Raw genomic sequence first — 19,103 nt, 5'->3', positions numbered from 1 at the left:
ATATATATATATATATATATATATATATATATATATATATATATATATATATATATATATATATATATATATATATATATATATATATATATATATATATATATATATATGGAAAAGCAAACTTATGAAACTTCGCTGGGACGACTACAATCACAAGCGCACATGCGTGTTGGGATCTGGACCCTCCCCTTACCTCATTTGCATTTTCATGATATACATCGTTTGATGTTTATTTCCTCTTATAGAGATAGATGGACCATGTTGTCTATGTGAAGACAATAGTGCGCAGGCACTAGCTAGGCTGTCGCAATGGCAGCCCAGCAGGCAGGGACAAATAGGGACCAGTTCACCTTCGGCTCGAACATTTCCGGGATGTGTTTGGAGAACCTTCCAGCAAAGGTTTGGATCTTTTCTATCCGTAAGTTTTTTCTCTTAGGCGTTTTTAGAGAAAGTAGGGTTCTATCGTTGGAGTGTTTCTCAAGGAAAAAAAAACGTTCTTTCTCTATCATCTATGCACATCCTGCTTTCTGCCCCCACGGCCGTCGGGTCACGGTGTTCCTCTCTCTCCTACTCTGTCCTCTCCACCTCAGATGACATCCAAGCATCTAGCCCACCGTCAACCCTTTCTCTTGCTCCTCCACGGCCGCAACCCAACCCGACATTGGCTAGATCTGTTGGAATTTTGCTAGTAGGCCTTTGGCCCAACGCCAACTAAAATTCTGAAATTCTCTCGGCCCATTCATGCATACATGTGAGTGGAGTGAGTGAGGCTAAAGTTTAGTCCCACCCCGGAAGTTGAGAGAGAGTTGCACCTCTTTATAAGGTAAGCTCTTCTACCACTTGTATGAGCATGAGAAGAGGAGACCTACACGCGCGCTCCTCCTCCTCGCTCGCCTCGTCACGACGAGCCGCGCCGCGCCGCGGGTTGCGGGATTGAGCCGAGCCGAGGACAGAGCTATCTATATTTTTGCTGCATGGGAAAATTAATGAGTCATTAATTAATAATTAACGGACGCGTTAATTACTGAACCATTTCTGATTCGACCTACCCGGCCCACACTATATAGTCAGGCAGACGTCTACCCTAGCCGCTGCCGCTTCGTATGGTTTCTCACCACCGTTCCATCCCTCCTTCCGGCGTGCACCGCGAGAAGGGACAGCAGGCCTCCGGAACCCCGCCTCTCGTGATCCTGTACGGGAGAGGGGCGATCAGGTTTTTGGGGAGCGCACTCGCACGACTGCTGGCAGCGACGACTTCGCGAATGACGACTTCTTCCCCGACCTCGGCAACCTCGTCCTCGACGACATGGGCGACAACGTCAACGCCGGCGGTGCTGCACCCGCTGCACCGTATGTGATTCTATCCTTCCTGTTCGAGATCGTGGTAGAATTCATGCTTCTAGTATGTACCCTAGATGTGATATGTTCATCTGCTATGCTAGTTCGCATGATTAGTTTAATCTCTGCTGCTGTGGTCATGATTTATCTTCTATTTATTCAGATTAAATCTCGTAGTAATTTGCTCATATTTCCAACAATCCAAAAACCTGATTATAGGCAATTTACTCCGAGTGGTTTTGCTGCGCATCTGAAGCCGCTTGCCTTTAAGGGGGCGCAATATAAGAGGTGGCACACAAGAGCAGTCTACTGGTTTCAGACCATGGGCTGCTATGATGCCACCAAGGGCAAGCATGAGGGCGATCTTAATCCAGCACAGTTGGAAGCTTTTGAGAAGATCGATACCCTCTTTAAAGGCGCTCTTCTGAGTGTTCTTGATGACTCCATTGTGGATTCGTATATGTCGTTTGACAACGGCAAGGACATGTGGGCTGCGCTCGAGGCCAAGTTTGGTGCCTTGGACGCCGGCAGCGAGTTGTACGTCATGGAGCAATTCTATGACTACAAGATGACTGATGAGCGCCCTGTTGTACAATAGGCTCATGAGATATAGTCGCTCGCAAAAGAACTTGAGTACTTCAAGTGTGTGTTGCCGGACAAATTTGTTGCTGGAGGCATCATTGCCAAGCTTCCACCTTCGTGGAACAATTTTTCTACTTCCCTGAAACACAAGAGACAGGAGTTTTCCGTTGCGGATCTCATTGGTACTCTTGATGTTGAAGAGAAGGCGAGAGCAAAGGACACACGTGCTCGAGTTGCTGAGGGAGGTTCTAGTGCCCACATGGTACAAAAGAAGAACTCCCAGCCCAACAAGTTCAAAAACAATAAGAACAAAACTCAGGGCAAAGGCAAGTTTGATACAAAGAACAAGCCATCACATTCTACCAACTTCGAGAAGAATTCTCATAAGAAGGGGAACGGAGTTTGCCATGTCTGCGGTGATCCTAATCACTGGGCTCTGAAGTGTCCTAACCGCTTTGAGGAGCGCGAACATGAGAAGAGCGGCAAGTCCGCTAATGTTGTCATCGGTGATACTGATATGAAGGAATCAGGGTATGGTATTTTTCCTACCATCCTTTCAGTATTTCAATCCCCTGATTGGTTAATTGACACCGGTGCCAATGTACATGTTTGTGCTGACGCCTCCATGTTTTCTTCTTACCAGGCAACAGGGACTTCACCCGTGCTGATGGGGAACGGGTCACATGCCATCGTTCGAGGTGTTGGTACGGTCGATCTGAAGTTTACTTCGGGGAAGACTGTGCGTCTGAAGAACGTTCATCATGTGCCGTCCATCAATAAAAATCTCGTTAGCGGTTCCCGTTTATGCCGAGATGGTTTTAAGTTGGTTTTCGAATCCAATAAAGTTGTAATTTCTAAGTGTGGACAATTTATTGGAAAAGGCTATGAGTGCAGAGGCTTGTTCCGCCTATCTTTGTCAGATATTTGCACTAAAGTTATTAATAATGTTTGCCACAATAATGAGTCCGATATTTGGCATTCATGACTCTGTCATATTAACTTTGGTTGCATGACGCGGTTAGCCAATATGAATTTAATTCTGAAAATCTCTACTGTCAAAGGCTCCAAGTGCCAAGTATGTGTGCAAGCTAAGCAACCTCGCAAGTCTCATAAGACTGCAGAGGCAAGAGACTTGGCGCCACTAGAGCTTATACATTCTGATCTTTGTGAGATGAATGGCGTGTTGACAAAAGGTGGAAAGAGATACTTCATGACGTTGATTGATGACTCCACTAGATATTGTTATGTGTATCTTCTGAAATCAAAGTATGAGGCTTTGACTGTCTTTAAAAACTATAAAGCTGAGGCAGAGAACCAACTTGATCGAAAAATTAAACGGCTTAGGTCCGATCGTGGTGGAGAGTATTTTTCCAATGAATTTGATCTGTTTTGTGCGGAACATGGTATAATCCATGAGAGGACGCCTCCCTACTCACCCCAGTCAAATGGGGTAGCCGAAGAAAGAACCGAACTCTAACTGATATGGTTAACACCATGTTAGACACTTCGTGTCTATCCAAGGAATGGTGGGGGGAGGCGCTAATGACTGCGTGTCATGTCCTAAACTGAGTTCCCACAAATCATAAGACCATGACTCCATTTGAGGAATGGGAAAGGAAAAGGTTGAAACTCTCTTACCTATGTACTTGGGGTTGTTTGGCGAAAGTCAATATACCAATTCCCAAGAAGCGCAAGCTTGGACCAAAAACCGTGGATTATGTTCTTCTGGGCTATGCTTTTCATAGCATCGGCTATAGATTTTTGATAATAAAATCTGAGGTATCCGACATGCATGTTGGTACGATTATGGAATCAAATGATGCAACTTTCTTTGAGGACATATTTCCTATGAAGGATATGTCGAGTTCATCAAATCAGGAGATACCTACTCCATCTAGTGAGGAATTCACTATAATTCCTGAACCCACCATTGCGATGGAACACGTTGAGAATCCTGTTGAGGGTAACAATGGAACTCCTGTGAGGAGTAAGAGACAGAGGACTGCAAAGTCTTTTGGTGATGGTTTCATTGTGTACCTCGTGGATGACACACCCAGGACTATTTCAGAAGCCTATGCATCTCCTGATGCTGACTACTGGAAGGAAGCTGTACGTAGCGAGATGGATTCCATCTTAGCTAACGGTACCTGGGAGATCACTGACCGTCCTTATGGGTGCAAACCTGTAGGATGTAAGTGGGTGTTCAAGAAGAAGCTTAGACCTGATGGTACGATTGAAAAGTACAAGGCACGGCTTGTGGCCAAGGGTTATACCCAGAAAGAAGGTGAAGACTTCTTTGATACTTACTCACCCGTGGCTAGACTGACCACAATTCGGGTGCTACTATCACTGGCTGCCTCACATGGTCTTCTCGTTCATCAAATGGACGTTAAGATGGCTTTCCTCAATGGAGAGTTGAAGGAGGAAATTTACATGGATCAGCCAGATGGTTTTGTAGTACCTGGTCAGGAAGGAAAGGTGTGCAAGTTATTAAAGTCTTTATATGGCCTTAAACAAGCTCCTAAGGAGTGGCATGAGAAGTTCGAAAGAACATTAACTGCTGCCGGCTTTGTAGTAAACGATGGTGACAAGTGCGTGTACTATCGCTATGGTGGGGGCAAAGGAGTTATTCTTTGTCTGTATGTCGACGACATATTGATCTTTGGAACCAAACTTGATTTAATCAAGGAGGTTAAGGATTTCTTATCTCGCTGTTTTGAGATGAAGGATCTAGGAGTAGCTGATGTTATCTTAAACATCAAGCTGTTGAGAGATGAGAATGGTGGGATCACACTGCTTCAGTCTCATTATGTGGAAAAGGTCTTGAGTCGTTTTGGGTATAGCGACTGCACGCCTTCTCCAACTCCATATGATGCTAGTGTGTTGCTTCGAAAGAATCGACGGATTGCTAGAGATCAACTGAGGTATTCTCAGATTATTGGCTCGCTTATGTATTTGGCGAGTGCCACGAGGCCTGACATCTCTTTTGCTGTGAGCAAGCTGAGTCGGTTTGTGTCAAAACCGGGAGATGATCATTGGCATGCGCTTGAGAGAGTTATGTGCTATTTGAAAGGCACCACGAGCTATGGGATTCACTACACCGGGTATCCAAGGGTACTGGAGGGTTATAGTGACTCAAACTAGATATCTGATGCTGATGAGATTAAGGCCACAAGTGGTTATGTTTTTACACTTGGTGGTGGCGCTGTTTCCTGGAAGTCTTGCAAGCAGACCATCTTAACGAGGTCAACTATGGAAGCAGAACTCACAGCATTAGACACTGCCACTGTTGAAGCAGAGTGGCTTCGTGAACTCTTGATGGACTTACCTATGGTTGAAAAACCAATACCCCCTATCCTGATGAACTGTGATAATCAAACTGTGATCGTCAAGATAAACAGTTCTAAACACAATATGAAGTCCTCAAGGCATGTGAAGAGGAGACTAAAATCTGTCAGAAAATTGAGGAACTCCAGAGTTATTACGTTGGATTATATCCAAACGTCGAAAAACTTGGCAGATCCCTTCACAAAGGGTCTATCACGTAATGTGATAGATAATGCATCGATGGAGATGGGTTTGAGACCCACCTCATGAGTTGTCCATAGTGGTAACCCACTCTATGTGATCGGAGATCCCGTGAAGTAGAAGTGGGAGACAAGCTGTTGGTCAGCTGGGAGGAGAGTATCCCTATATTAATTATCCCACTCCATGAAGATGCAATACTCTCCTGATCTGCATGGCAGGTTGATACTTATCTTAATGTATTCCAAGTGGCTTATTCGGGTAAGCAGAGATGTTGTCCTGCAGAACATCTTCTGAGGAACACACTTATATGAATTTGACTGTTAACGTCGCAGTCTGTGAGAATTGGGTGTTCTCTAATAAATTCATGAAAGGCCCTCGAGTATGACGTATACGCTCCACCCGCTGGGAAGCCTTGCGGCAGCCCAGTATCGATCAAGAATTTGTGTGAAACTAGTTTCACAGAAAACTTGTAGTTCAAGGCATAGTCCACTATTCAAGTTGTGATCTAGTGTAGCATAAATTTCTAAGTGGAAGTTCAACTTCACAGTCTCCACTAAGTGATCACAGTCTTCACAGTCTCCACTAAGTGGAAGTTGTGATCTAGGTGCTTGCCTGGCCGGTTTCTTGCTAGACCCCGTTGGACAGCAGAGACGACTGTGTAGGTAGCGCCATATTTGTCTGCATTTGGAGCAGTTCACGCACTCGCCCAAGCCAATACCACCATCTATGTTATTCTAATATAAAAACATATATGCATATTTTCCGGAAGTGCCAGTGAGGACGGCGGCAAACCTGCATCCACTACAAAGCTCGGCTTTTCACACATGTCGTCGTCCATTGACCAAGCCCTGTGACACGAAAAAGACGAACTGCGCACTCACCGTCACTCGTGAGCAAGAAAGGTATCTCTGGGCCGGGTTGGTGTCTGTCCATAAGGTCAGGCGGGCTGCCTTCGCGCCGCGGCTGCAAAATACAGCTGGCTCGTAGTCCAGCGGGTTCCCGGCGTAGGGGAGAAGGGCTCTCCTGCTGCTCGCGAACCGAGACGAGGCAGCTACCGATGGACATGGCTGCTAACCGCAGAACTTCGGACGACAGGAGGAGGGTGATGGGTTGAGGCGTTTGGCCCAATGGATGTTGAATGATTTCAATGCCTGACGTTGGTATTTTTATAGTGATGTCGAACTGGGTGTATGACAGACGATTACATGCCGCCACAGGAGCATCCGTGAGCCCTAGAGATCATGATCTCCCGTGAGTACACTAGCATACTAGTTAACAATCCATTTACTTCACGTAGGACCACGAACTTGCACCCCTGCTTTTTCTGCTGTTGTTTTTTAATACGTTCATGTTAACATCGTTTGTGTTTATTTTTTTGATCCAACCTAGCCGACCCCTAAAAAACCGCCGAGTTTGTTTCAGTGAAGTAAAATTACGCCACAAATTTTAAGCTTAAAAACTAATCCGATGCAAACAGACACAAAATGGATTCAAAGTATACTACTCAAACATACAAACTGAAACTCGGTGTCGTTTTCATAAAAAAAATTAAATGTCAGTCAAGCTAAACCTTAGTAATTCAGCAATCGGATTATTCAACGATCTCCACTTAGCTCTGGACAGACCCCCGATCAAGGGTACGTGTATGTGTCGTCGTCTAGGCACCGTACATGCTCCCGCCGACCCCACTGCCACACGCCCACCGATACCTATATTGCAGTCATTGTTCCCGCCGTCGCCTTCTTCGGCGCCATGGCCGCCATGGTCGGCAATGTCGACTGTGGATGGGTCTCGTGTAGCGTGTATGGGCGACAGGGGAGTAGATAAGGCGACATGGGGGCGGTGGAGTGAGCAGCACCAAGGGGACGGGTTAATTTACTCCTTGGCGGCCGCTTGGAGTAATTTTTCTTACTTCTCTATGGGTTTTAGGCGATCAACTAGATCCGGTTTAGAGGAGTATACTGTTTTTCACTTCAGTAACGCGATTTAGGAATCGGCTAGAAATGCCCTTAAAGCCAAAGCTACCTGTCATAGCCAGGCATTACAACAGCAACTTCCTCCACCCCCACCCTTCTTTACGTCTTAGGCACCCTACGACATGCAAACGATTAGTGACCACTCCGTAATCAACCTTATACACCACATTTTTAGATTAATATGATAAAAAAGATTATGTTCTCTTTTGAATAGGTTAATCAACACAACCGCACGCGGGGGGGATGGGGGGGGGGTTATGGTGAATAGTTACATAACCCGGTCATCTAGTTCAGCTGCCGGCGGCGTGCCTTCTGCAGCGCGACGGCGGGAGCTTTACGGGCTTGAGGTCCCGGTCGAGCCTGTGGGCTCACGGGCCTGGTATGCTACTATTGTTGCGCCCGATCGGTTACCGTCGTTGACGGTGGACGTTGGGCCCTCCCGTGCACTGACGATGCTGTTGTCCCTAGTCCCGGCTCCTCTTCTTCGTTGAGCAGGCCCCTTTCGCGGCGCCGTGGTGAGACGACGCGGAAGCTTCAAGACCGTTTTGGCGCAGAGTGGTGATTTGTTTGGTGGCGTGCTTCGGAGCGCCCGAGGTGAAGGTTGGGATCGGGATAGATCCCTGTCGGCCGAGCTGATACCGATGCGGTGGTGCCTGAGGGTATCACCGGAGCTTCCTGGAGGACGTCGGGGGGTACCCTTCCTCTCTCCTCGTCGCGTACCAGGGAAACTCTTGGCAGCAGCGTCGTCATCGTCGCGTCCCTTCTTGGAGGTGTTGATTGGTACCAGCACTTCGGAGTATAGGAGCTTGGTGGAGGATCCCCGGTGGGCGCAGCGGTCGCGAAGCTTCTTCATTTTTGTTGATCCGCCGGTGTCGGCATTTGTTTCTTTTCTTTTTCTCTTTTTTTTCTTTTGTGCGTGCATGTGCTGTTTCCGCCCCAACACCTATCTAGTTGTATCGGTGATGGTTTGCTTTGTAATACAAAGGGGGGAAACCCTATTTCGTCAATTGCCTGCCCACCCTCCCTTTCGTGCGTTTCACGCGCACCAGATTTTTGCCCTACGAGGACGATGAGAAAGGATGGGAGCATGCACGTTGGGTTAGATGAAAAATGATCACTACAAACACTTACATTACGTGAAGAACCTTCGATTTACAATATCGAAACCACACCCACCCACCCCGAGAACCCTTTTTTTGTGTTCGAGAACTTTCTCTGTAGGATGAACCTTACATATCCGCACAAGGGGGGCCCTCCCTTTGTGGGTTTCACGCGCACCACATTTTTCGCACCACGAGGATGATAAAAATATTAGTTTAGATGAAAAATGATCACCGCAAAACGCTTACATTACATCAAGAACCTCCGTTTTATATTGTCGGCACCACGCCAACCCACCACGAGGAATCTTTCTTTGCGGAACCGGGCGACGTCACACGGAGGGAGGAGTTGGATTCTACATGAAGAACCTTCAAAAACTACACTTCGAACTGAAATACAATTTGCAAAGAATCGGCGTTCCACATCTTGGAACCGGGCGACGTGACACGGAGGGAGAAGGTGTGTTCGCCATGAAGAACCTTCAAAAACTATGACTCAAACTGAAATATGGTTTGCAAAGAACCGATGTTCCACATCCATGGAATCGGGCAACGTGACACAGAGGGAAGAGGTGTGTTCGCCATGAAGAATCTTCAAAAACTATGACTCAAACTGAAATATGGTTTGCAAAGAACCGATGTTCCACATCCATGGAACCAGGCGACGTGACACGGAGGGAGGAGGTGTGTTCGCCATGAAGAACCTTCAAAAACTACACTTCGAACTGAAATACGATTTGCAAAGAACCGGCGTTCCGGATCTACGAAACCAGGGGACGTGACACAGATGAAGGTGGTGTGTTTTCCGTGAAGAAACTTCAAAAATACAATTCAAACTGGAATACGATTCACAAAGAACCGGTGTTCCACATCAACGGAACCGGGCGACGTCACACAGAGGAAGGAGTTGGGTTCTACACGAAGAACCTTCAAAAACTACACTTCGAATTGAAATACGATTTGCAAAGAACCGATGTTCCACATCCATGGAACCGGGCGATGTGACACGGAGGGAGGAGGTGTGTTCACCATGAAGAACCTTAAAGAACTACAACTCAAAGTGAAATATGATTTGCAAACAACCGGTGTTCCACATCCATGGAACCGGGGCGACGTGACATGGAGGGAAGAGGAGGGTTCGCCTCTCCCCCGTCAGCGCGGCAAGGACGCCGACGCTGGTTACTCCCGGCCCGCGCTTGGCTCGGGTGGGATGCTCCGTCCGTGCCTCCCCCACGCCATCTCCTGCCCCCATCGACTGCTGCTCCCCCACACGGGCAGCGGTGGGTGCTTGTGCCCGCCCCGCCGGCCCGGACGCGCATGCTAGAGTCGAAGGCGTGCGCCGCCCATCGCGAGAGGCAACGAGCAAGGGAGACGGATGCATCGGGGAGCTCTGTGGCCCGATGAGGACGACGGCTCCTCGTGTGGGTCTACCACCGGTCACTTACGACAGCGGAGATGGATGCTCGGCGGCTCCGCCAGAAGAACGCGAAGGCTCTCCGGCTAGTTATCGAGCGGTCCGAGCGCGAGACAAAGGACGACGTGAAGCGGAGGCAGCTCAGGTGGCGAAGCTCAAGCACCAGTAGGACCGGGTCGTGTGATGCCTCAAGGGCCTACAGCTGCGCCATCCTCCTCCGACTTGGACGATCCTCCACCATCCGCGGACGGCTACAGCTGCGCCGGTGATCGAAAGGGGAAGGGGACGGCCTGTAAGTGGTGAAGATCCGCTTTTCTTTAGTTCAATTTCAAGTTTTAGATGTAGTTTCAAGTTATCCGTCGTTTATGTGAATTTTGGTGGTCCTCTGAACATCCAATCGTGATCTTGGTGTGAAAGTATTGTGCTTGCCTATGTCCGTTTGCTGATTACGTAGTTTAATCGAAGTTGCATGGTTTAGTATGGATATAGAGGAACGGATATGAGATACACAAGCATGAACAATACTATTTAAAAGTGCCCGATCACTGTCGGCGAATTGTCCAGGCATTTCCGCGGACGTTTAACGAGTCATATTTATCATATGTGAATGTAAATGCTCAAATGGGGCCAAGAATCTTTAAACTAAACTAATATAGTATGAGAGTTGATATAAAAATAATTTACCAACCATATATATATATATAGATTTATCTAATCACCGAGAGGCCGTGACCCTATCATGCATTGCTGTTCCGGGTTCGGCTCTCTGCAGTATAGTATAGTTAATACTTAATACTGCACGCGTGTTGTAGCTGCTAGGATCAGCCGTCTATTTTAATCCTATATATGGCTCTGCAACGAGGAACTGCTGGTCTCATAAATAAAAAACTATACTGTCTTATCCCTTTCCTCTAGTGAAGCTCGGCCACTGTTTCTTCCTCTAGTGAAGCTTGGCCACCGTTTCCCCAAATCCACAAGACTGCTCCACCCCGGCCGAGCCAGCTGCAAGGGATGGCCGGAGGGCTGCTGCGAGAGCTGACTGGAGACGGCGCAGCTTCACCGCCACACGTATCCCGCTGCTAGCAGCAGGGAGACGGCGAAGTACACAAGCAGCAGAGCAACGACGAGATCTACGAGCCTGACGACAACGGCAAGCTGGAGCCTCCTCCCAACGAGCTCGAGAAGGAATACGACGCCGGCGATGTCCCGGAGCAGCACGGCCGACCTGGACGAGGATGAGGGTAGCAACCAGACGAGGGGCATGCCTGGGCCGCCGTGCTATCTTACGGCTGCACGGGGCCTCTGACAGCAGGGTCGCGATAGCTGGACCTCGGCGCCCTCCTGCCTGGCCAAGCCCCAGTAGCAAAACCAAAGGTCAATTACTTCTTGTTACCTAGAACTAATTTATTCCTTTCTTCATCATTAGTTCATACCGTACTGCTGCTATTTCTCGATGACCCAGGCGTGAAAGCATAGCAAGAGAGAGCTGAGCATGTCATTGGAATATTTAAAAGTGATAAGTACTCAACAGATCATTGTTGCAATTAAATGAAACTAAACTGATTGTTCTGTCTTCGGAAACTAGGAGTCAATTGAAATTAAACCAATTGAAGTAGTGAGCACTCAACAGATTGGGTCTCATGTATGCTGATTCAGTTATGCCTTCTGCATAATCTCATCTGGCAAGACAACATAACAGACATGCATCAACCTATCGTTATATCCCAGGATAGTTTTATAAGTTCCAAAGATCACCAGCTTCACTCTGCAAATTAAAGGGAGATATAACTAATTAATAAAAAGTCATATTGTTTACCAACGAATTTAAGGAATGTTAGACATGATAAGTGGAAATACCGTTAGTAGACGAGCATAGTACCCATATTCTTGCAAACCATTTGCATTTGTTCCAGTCATTTGCTCTATAGGTGCTTGATACTGTGCTACTGGAATGTCATTCTTTCCTCTCTATGCAAACATAAAAACAAAAATCAAAACAAATATTAGTTGACTTGTTACTATATCAGTCTATTAAATAAGTAGTGTAGTTAGATAGGTGCAAGAGATTTACAGAATGAGTTTGATTTTTCGGTACTGCTATAGTTGTCTCCTTCTTTTTATTGGGGTGTTGGTTGCCAAGCCATGTTTTCTTTCTTCTTGAATTTTTCTTCGGAATTTCCTTTTTCTTTAGGGAAGCATCCTTTAAACAATCCTCTGGTTCTTTAGATATATCTTCAGTTCTGCATGTAGTAGTGCGAGTTTTCTCTTCAACTTGCTTCCTAAGAATCCTCAAAGCATCATCTACTAGTTTGATACACTCTTCTGATGTTACTGCTTGTGAAGCTATGCCAAGGAACTCGTGCATGAAAAACTTCAACTGTTATCTATCTTCTGATCTAGGATCTTCCAAAACAATGTTTCCATGGCTGTTTTCAATAGTGCCGCTTCGCGCTTCTCGAGTCCATCGCTTCAAAATATAGTGGCCTGGAAGATACTTAATATTCATGACATCAAGGGCTTTCAAAGCATGACTACACAATATACCAACTCTTTCAAATTGCCCACAATTGCAGAAAACTTTTTGCTCTTCATAATCAACTAGTACTTTGCACTCTTCTTTATATGGGAATTCTGGGTCAAGACTTGCAATTGCAACAGTATATGCATTGTGTTCTTCCGATGGCTTGATGTATGCTGAGATGGATCTTTCATACTCATTCTAAAAATCTTCAAATATGCATGGTGTGTAAACTTTGCTAGCTTGTATTACCATAGGAGTCCTCATTCTGACTCTAGGTAATTTTTTCCTAGACTCGTATTCCTCATTTACCTCGTTATCTATTTTTCCTTGCACAACCCTCTCTACGTGCTTGAAAAACCAAAGGATGTCAAGAGCATATTTTAGATGGTCTTTCAAGTCACTGTTCAAGCTCTCACTTAATTGTGTGCTTCTCATGCCTATAGTGTAAGCATTCCTCATGTAACATCTTGCCCATTTCTCTTTTACTTTGTAGATACTGTCCAACCAAGTTTGAATTTTCCACATTGCTTCTTATGGCATTGAAAGCTTCTTCAAAGGCTTCCTCTTCCTCATACTTGTACATGCAAGCACTGAAATCAGCAAGTACATTTGGTCCTTCCTCGTCTTTTTTCTTATGAGGTAAGTGTCTGATGGCATTTTGCATTATGTGAAAAGTGCACAAGCCATGCCATACTTCGATAAATACTACCCGAATTGCATTACCCATTGCTACATCTTGATCAGTAAAGATTGTTCTAGGTTGCTTTTTGTTATGCACTGATAGGAACGTGTTGAACAGCCATTTGAATGATTCAAATGTCTCATCATATAAAAGTGCAGCACCAAAAATGACCATTTCTCTAAAATGGTTGAAGCCAACAAACACACCGAAGGGTCTCTACTCTTTGTTTGTCCCAAATGTTGTATCGAAGGTAACAACATCACCGAAATGAGCATAGTCAATGATCATCCTTGCATCAGCCCAAAAGATATTTGCTATATTTTCATCACAATCTAGTTACATGTCATATTCAAATGCAGGATTCTCATTCTTTTTATCTCTAAAATACTTGAGCATACTTCCAGCTTCACCATACATCAAGTCCCTTTGACGCCTGGTTCGCAAGTGGTTCTTGCGATCACGACATGTGTAGCCAAGGTTCAGTGGACCACCAACTTGTCGATTTGCTAACTCATGGGCTTTTTTAGGTACAATTCCTGAATCATCCGCTGTTTCAATTTCAAATGCTTGCAAGGCCGAAATTTTCCTCTGTGATGGCATCAAGTGGCTTGCCCCAGGTAATTGCAACACATGGTTGTGTTCAACAACTAACTCATGCACCTCATAATTTCCTGCTTCTCGGTCTATAGTGATTCCCATTCGAACATTGTAGCCGGTCCTTGTTTCTGCACGAGGACGCTTTGTATTATTATCCCTTTTGTCTTTTCTTCTGTAGCCCTCATTGGAACAAACATATCTTGCTGAAGTGATTACTCCATCGAGTTTGCTCTTGTTTTCATAATTTATCCTTACATCAAAACCAATATGACCTCCATAACATGTCCAAAAGTTCCAAGCCTCTTTTGTGGAATTAAATTTCATACCAATCTGAGGCATCCAACTAGGAATCACATTTGTCCTATAAAAATTACACATAACTTATTTGTTTGTATGCTTACACTACAATCATAAGGTGATATGACATGAGAATTTAACAAAATTGTCGGTACCTGTTCGCATCCTCATTAGAGGTAGTCATATTCTCCATTGGACCTTCTCTTCTCCTTTTTGTGTAATCTGTGATATCATAGCAAACTCAGTCCAAAAATTCCCTTGCTGTCTTGAGAACATTAATACAGTCATAGTAAATATTTGGATACATTCATGCATTTTATCTTGAGCTAGTCCAAAACAATAGAGATCACCTCTATTAAAATTATTTCTTTTCACTCTAACATACTCTAAAAGATACAGAAAATAAGTTTTGCATCTTGTGCTTATCATCCTCTATTAAGAAAATAGTAGCATCACAAACTCAATCTACGAGTTGTGTGCCTTGAGAACATGAATACAATCAGAGTGTATGTCACATACCTTCTGATTTATTGTCTTGTTTTTTGTTGCTAGTAGAAGGAAGACAAAATGGAGATAATCTGCATCGCCTACAGATCAGCTTGCCTTGGTTTCACTCTGAACATGGGGGACGATCAGAAGAGAGATAAGGCAAAAGGGAGTTTTTTTTTGAAGGGAGGCAAAAGGGAGTTTATCTCGCCACCTAAAGACCACAGATGAACGTACCTCCGCCGTGTGTCGTGGTTCTAAGTCTGACAGTAGAGTGGGGGGGTAGGTATTGAGAGGCAAGGTCTTAGCTATGAAGAGGTTGTAAACACAAGAGATGTACGAGTTCAGGCCCTTCTCGGAGGAAGTAAAAGCCCTACGTCTCGGAGCCCGGAGGCGGTCGAGTGGATTATGTGTATATGAGTTACAGAGTGCCGAACCCTTCTACCTGTGGAGGGGGGTGGCTTATATAGAGTGCGCCAGGACCCCAGCCAGCCCACGTAGGAGAGGGTTTAAGGTGCGTTAAGTCCGGGGCGTTACTGGTAACGCCCCACATAAAGTGTCTTTACTATCATAAAATCTACTTAATTACAGACCGTTGCAGTGCAGAGTGCCTCTTGACCTTCTGGTGGTCGAGTGAGTCTTTGTGGTCGAGTCCTTCAAGTCAGTCGAGTGAGTCCCTCGTAGGTCGACTGGAAGGTGATCTCTTCTAAGGATGTCCCTGGGCGGGGTACTTAGATCAGGTCTGTGACCCTACCCTAGGTACATGACTCCATCATTAGCCCCCGAATGGATTGAGGCTTGAGTGATGAAGGAGTTGATGTTGTTTCCGATTAGCCTTCGCATGCTAGTCGTGCGTTGCTTTGAACCAAAAAATCTCTTTGTTGATAGTGAGCAACTTTTCTTCAGTCGACTCGATCCATTCTTTTTCTTCGTCGAGTGATCTTTTGGACTTCGCTGATTTCCGAGCGACGGATCGCAGGGAATCCCGCGTTTGGCAGACTGATCTGCCGTTCGCGGATTCCGCGGGATACGAAATTTGGGGGAGCGCGCGAAGCGGAGCGGTCCGCGGCGCTCGGATGGGACGGGGCATAGACGCCTCGATCCCCGCGCCACTTTTTTCGCCACGTACCGCGCTCGCGCAACTGTTTCAGGATATGATTAGATCGACCGGGCCCACCTATCATCCACTCGGAAGGGATCTTATAAATGCGCCCGGCGAGGGTTTTTTGAACAGTGCCTCAGCATTCTCCCTCTGCTTCCTTCGTCTCCGCCCAACGCGCTCGCTCTCGCCTCCGCACAACCTCCCCTCGCGCGCCTCGCCGGCAGCCATGGTCAAGGAGAAGACGGCGGCGCTGGAACGCGCGAAGAAGGCGTCGGCGACGGAGAAGGCGAAGGGGAGATCCACCAGCCGCGGCGGGTCTTCGTCTAGATCTCGCCTGCCGAAAGGCTGGGTCCAGGGAGATTGGATCCAGTCAACCATCACGGAGACGGATCTCCTCGACATGGCCAACGAGGGCCTGATCCCTCATGGAGCTGCGAGGCTTTCGGGGAAGGAGTGGCAGCCCCAGCCGGAAGAGGGTGAGTGCGTGCTTCTGGCTACTCACGTCGACCGCGGATTCTCTTTGCCGCCGAGCGTTTTCTTCCGTGGTTTCTTGAACTTCTTTGGAGCGCAACTCCACCACTTCATCCCGAATTCGATCGCCTATCTTGCCGCGTTTGTGTCCATGTGTGAGAGTTTTCTGGGTTGTCGACCGCATTGGGGCTTGTTCAAGCACATATTCACGTGTCGCTCTCAGACCGTGAAGAAGGCGAGCCCAGGCGACGAAAGAACCAGAGTTGTCCAAATGTGTGGGGGTCTGGGGATCCAGGTGAGGAACAAGAGTACCTTCCCAGCCATGACATTTCCCGAGTCAGTCAGAGGCTGGCAGTCGACCTGGTTCTACTGCCAGGATCAGTCGACGCCGGGGCAGTCGAGTGGACTCCCTCGGTTCACCATGGGCCGAGTGAACAAGCCCTCCTCTCTGAAGTTGATTCCGGAGGAGAAAGCTGACGTGAAGATGCTGATGGAGCGCGTAGTTCAGTTGGTTCGGGAGGGAGTGACGGGTATGGACCTCCTGGAGGTTTTCCTTAGGCGTCGTATCCAGCCTCTTCAGTTCCGAAGCCATTGCATGTGGTTGTACCGCGGGACTGAGGATGAGACTCGGGTCCATCCAGAAGCAGTCGACGATGCCACTCTGGAGAGGTGGATGGCTGCTGTTACTGGGAACAAGGATAACCCTCGTGGAGCCAGAAGGATTCCTCCACTCGACTGCCACAGTGATCCAAACAAGGTATGTCTGCTCCACTTCCCATTGTATTCTCGTCACATTTATTTCTGTTTTCCTTGCCAATCGGTCGATTGATCTTTGTCTTGATGTCCATCAGGCCCTCACCGAGCTGTACTCGATGCCCAATGGGGCACAGGCTCCGACTGAGGAGGGAGAAACGAGCGGGGGCAAGAGCCAGGAGGAGGAGTGGGACTCGGACGCCGCTGAGGATGATTATGATGACGATGACGATGATGATGACGACGATGAGGACGAGGAAGAGGAGGAGGAGGAGGTCGCACCACCGCGCTCGGAAAGGCGGTCGAAACTTGTCCATGACCCTGCGACTGAACGTGGCAAGGGGGTTGCGACTGTTACACAGTCGACCAAGCGCCCTCGGACCACCTCTCCGGCGCCGACTGAAAAGCCGTCGAAGCAGCCCAGGGCGGCCCCGTCAAAGCCGACCAAGCTCCTGCCGAAGATGAAGGTGTCCATCCCCACCATATCAGGGTAATCATGCTGCTTGAGTCTTCTTGTCTTGTGCGAACATTATCTCTGGTTGGCGCTGGAGTTAGTCGACTGACTCTTTGGAGTTGCAGTGCTGCTACTTCTGAGACCTCAGCCCGGGCTGACGACCATGAGATGGAGGACGCAGCAACCTCAAAACCTGGTACTATACTCTTAACACCGCTTTTAGTCGACTGACTCATGATCTCTAATTCTGATTCTTTTCTGTAGCTCCATCCAATGTTGTTATCACTCTCCCTGATGATGATGAAGATGAGGAACCGCTGAAGCAGAGTGAGGAGGAAAACGTCTGCCAGCAAGGTGCCCCAGGATGTGACGGTGCCTGAGACTCTGGTCGCGGAGGAGGAGAACACCACTCGACACACTGTGTCCTTCGCAGATCCACTGATGAGTGTTCCGCAGCCCTCCCTCTTCCCGACGCACCATGTCCCAGAGGACCAAGCTGGCCAGCGAAGGAGGCGATACGCCAGGCAGGGATCATGATGGAGCAGTTGAGGACCATCCGGGATGCGAGCCAGGCAGCTTACGACGCCAGTTCCGCCCTTCAAAGCAATGTTCAGGTTAGTCGACCATCGCTTGTTCCGTTAGGATATGCTATCAAAAACTTTTCTTTCCAGAATTTATAGTAGTCACCCACTGGGTGTGTCGATTTAAACTCCGTGTTAGCGGGGGCACGCTGAGTGCACCCGCTGGGTGTAGTCCCCAAGGCTAAGGTCGACTGCTGGCAGTCGGCCTTAGGCTTTATAATTTCAGTCTTTCCGTCGTTCGACTATGGCGAATGGATTTCGCAAACCGGTGGGGGCACGCTGAGTGCACCCACTGGGTGTAGTCCCCAAGGCTAAGGTCGACTGCTGGCAGTCGGCCTTAGGCTTTTTTTTGAGGTCGACTGGTCGACTCTGTCTTCAATAGGATTAGTGGGGGCACGCTGAGTGCACCCACTGGGTGTAGTCCCCGAGACTACGGTCGAATGCTTGGATTCGGCTGTAGTCTTAGAAACGCGTGATTTTTCCTTTTCCACTCGGAAGTGAATTATCTTTGACATTTAGTCGATTGGTTCTTCGCAGAACTCCTATGACCTTGCGGCTCGCTACACTGAACTGGAAAACAAGCACATTCAGCTCGAGCTGAATTTGAAGCTGGTTCAGGAGAATCTGACGAAGGCAAAAGAGGAGACCGAAGGTATGTTTGGTGAGACCTTGACGACTGCTTTTTCCCTTCATTTGTTTCAAAATCTGATCTTGCTGTAACTTGCAGGTAAGGTGAGGGAGGCCCAAAGGAAAAAAGACCTTGAACTAGCTGAGAGGATCAAGCTTGCCGATGAGAAGTTAGCTTCAGTTGCCAAGCTTGAACAAGAAAATACCAATCTGAAAGCTGCTCTTGAGAAGAAAAATGGTCTGGAGGCCTTCCTGAGTGGTCTTGCCAAGAAGCTGTTTCTTATGCTTGAAGGTAAACCTTCAACAATCACTTTCAACTGTGGCTTTTTCATTCGACCATTGCTTTGACTCGGTGATCGTCCTTGCAGAATTTTGTCAAAACTTTGAAGAGGAGACTAGCCGGCTGGAACCAAACCTTGACCCCGTCAATTCTCCGGTGAACGACGAAGTTGCCATGAATGTTTTCCGACTGGAGTCCCGTGTTGCAGCTGTCGTGGACTATCTTGCAAGGCTGAAGGTCGCCACATCTCGCATCGACTCAACGCTCTGGCCTGGGGAGACACTCCAGAACGACCTCGAGTCGCTGATGGCTCG

The 19,103-nt window shown here is 47.4% G+C and overlaps 1 long non-coding RNA gene across 1 annotated transcript; it reads left to right on the top strand.

Moving 5' to 3' along the window:
• Positions 1–10,826: 10,826 nt before the first annotated feature.
• On the top strand, positions 10,827–14,885 carry LOC119346109. Its single transcript, XR_005167368.1, has 4 exons — positions 10,827–11,312; positions 12,953–13,098; positions 13,669–13,758; positions 14,591–14,885. It is a non-coding gene; the product is annotated as an uncharacterized LOC119346109 (long non-coding RNA).
• The last annotated feature ends 4,218 nt before the right edge of the window (positions 14,886–19,103 follow it).

This window comes from Triticum dicoccoides, unplaced genomic scaffold (genome assembly GCF_002162155.2).
Source record: "Triticum dicoccoides isolate Atlit2015 ecotype Zavitan unplaced genomic scaffold, WEW_v2.0 scaffold39780, whole genome shotgun sequence".
NCBI classification, from domain to species: domain Eukaryota; kingdom Viridiplantae; phylum Streptophyta; class Magnoliopsida; order Poales; family Poaceae; genus Triticum; species Triticum dicoccoides.
Note: the sequence above shows the minus strand (reverse complement) of the source record. Positions and strands in the feature narration are given on the sequence as shown.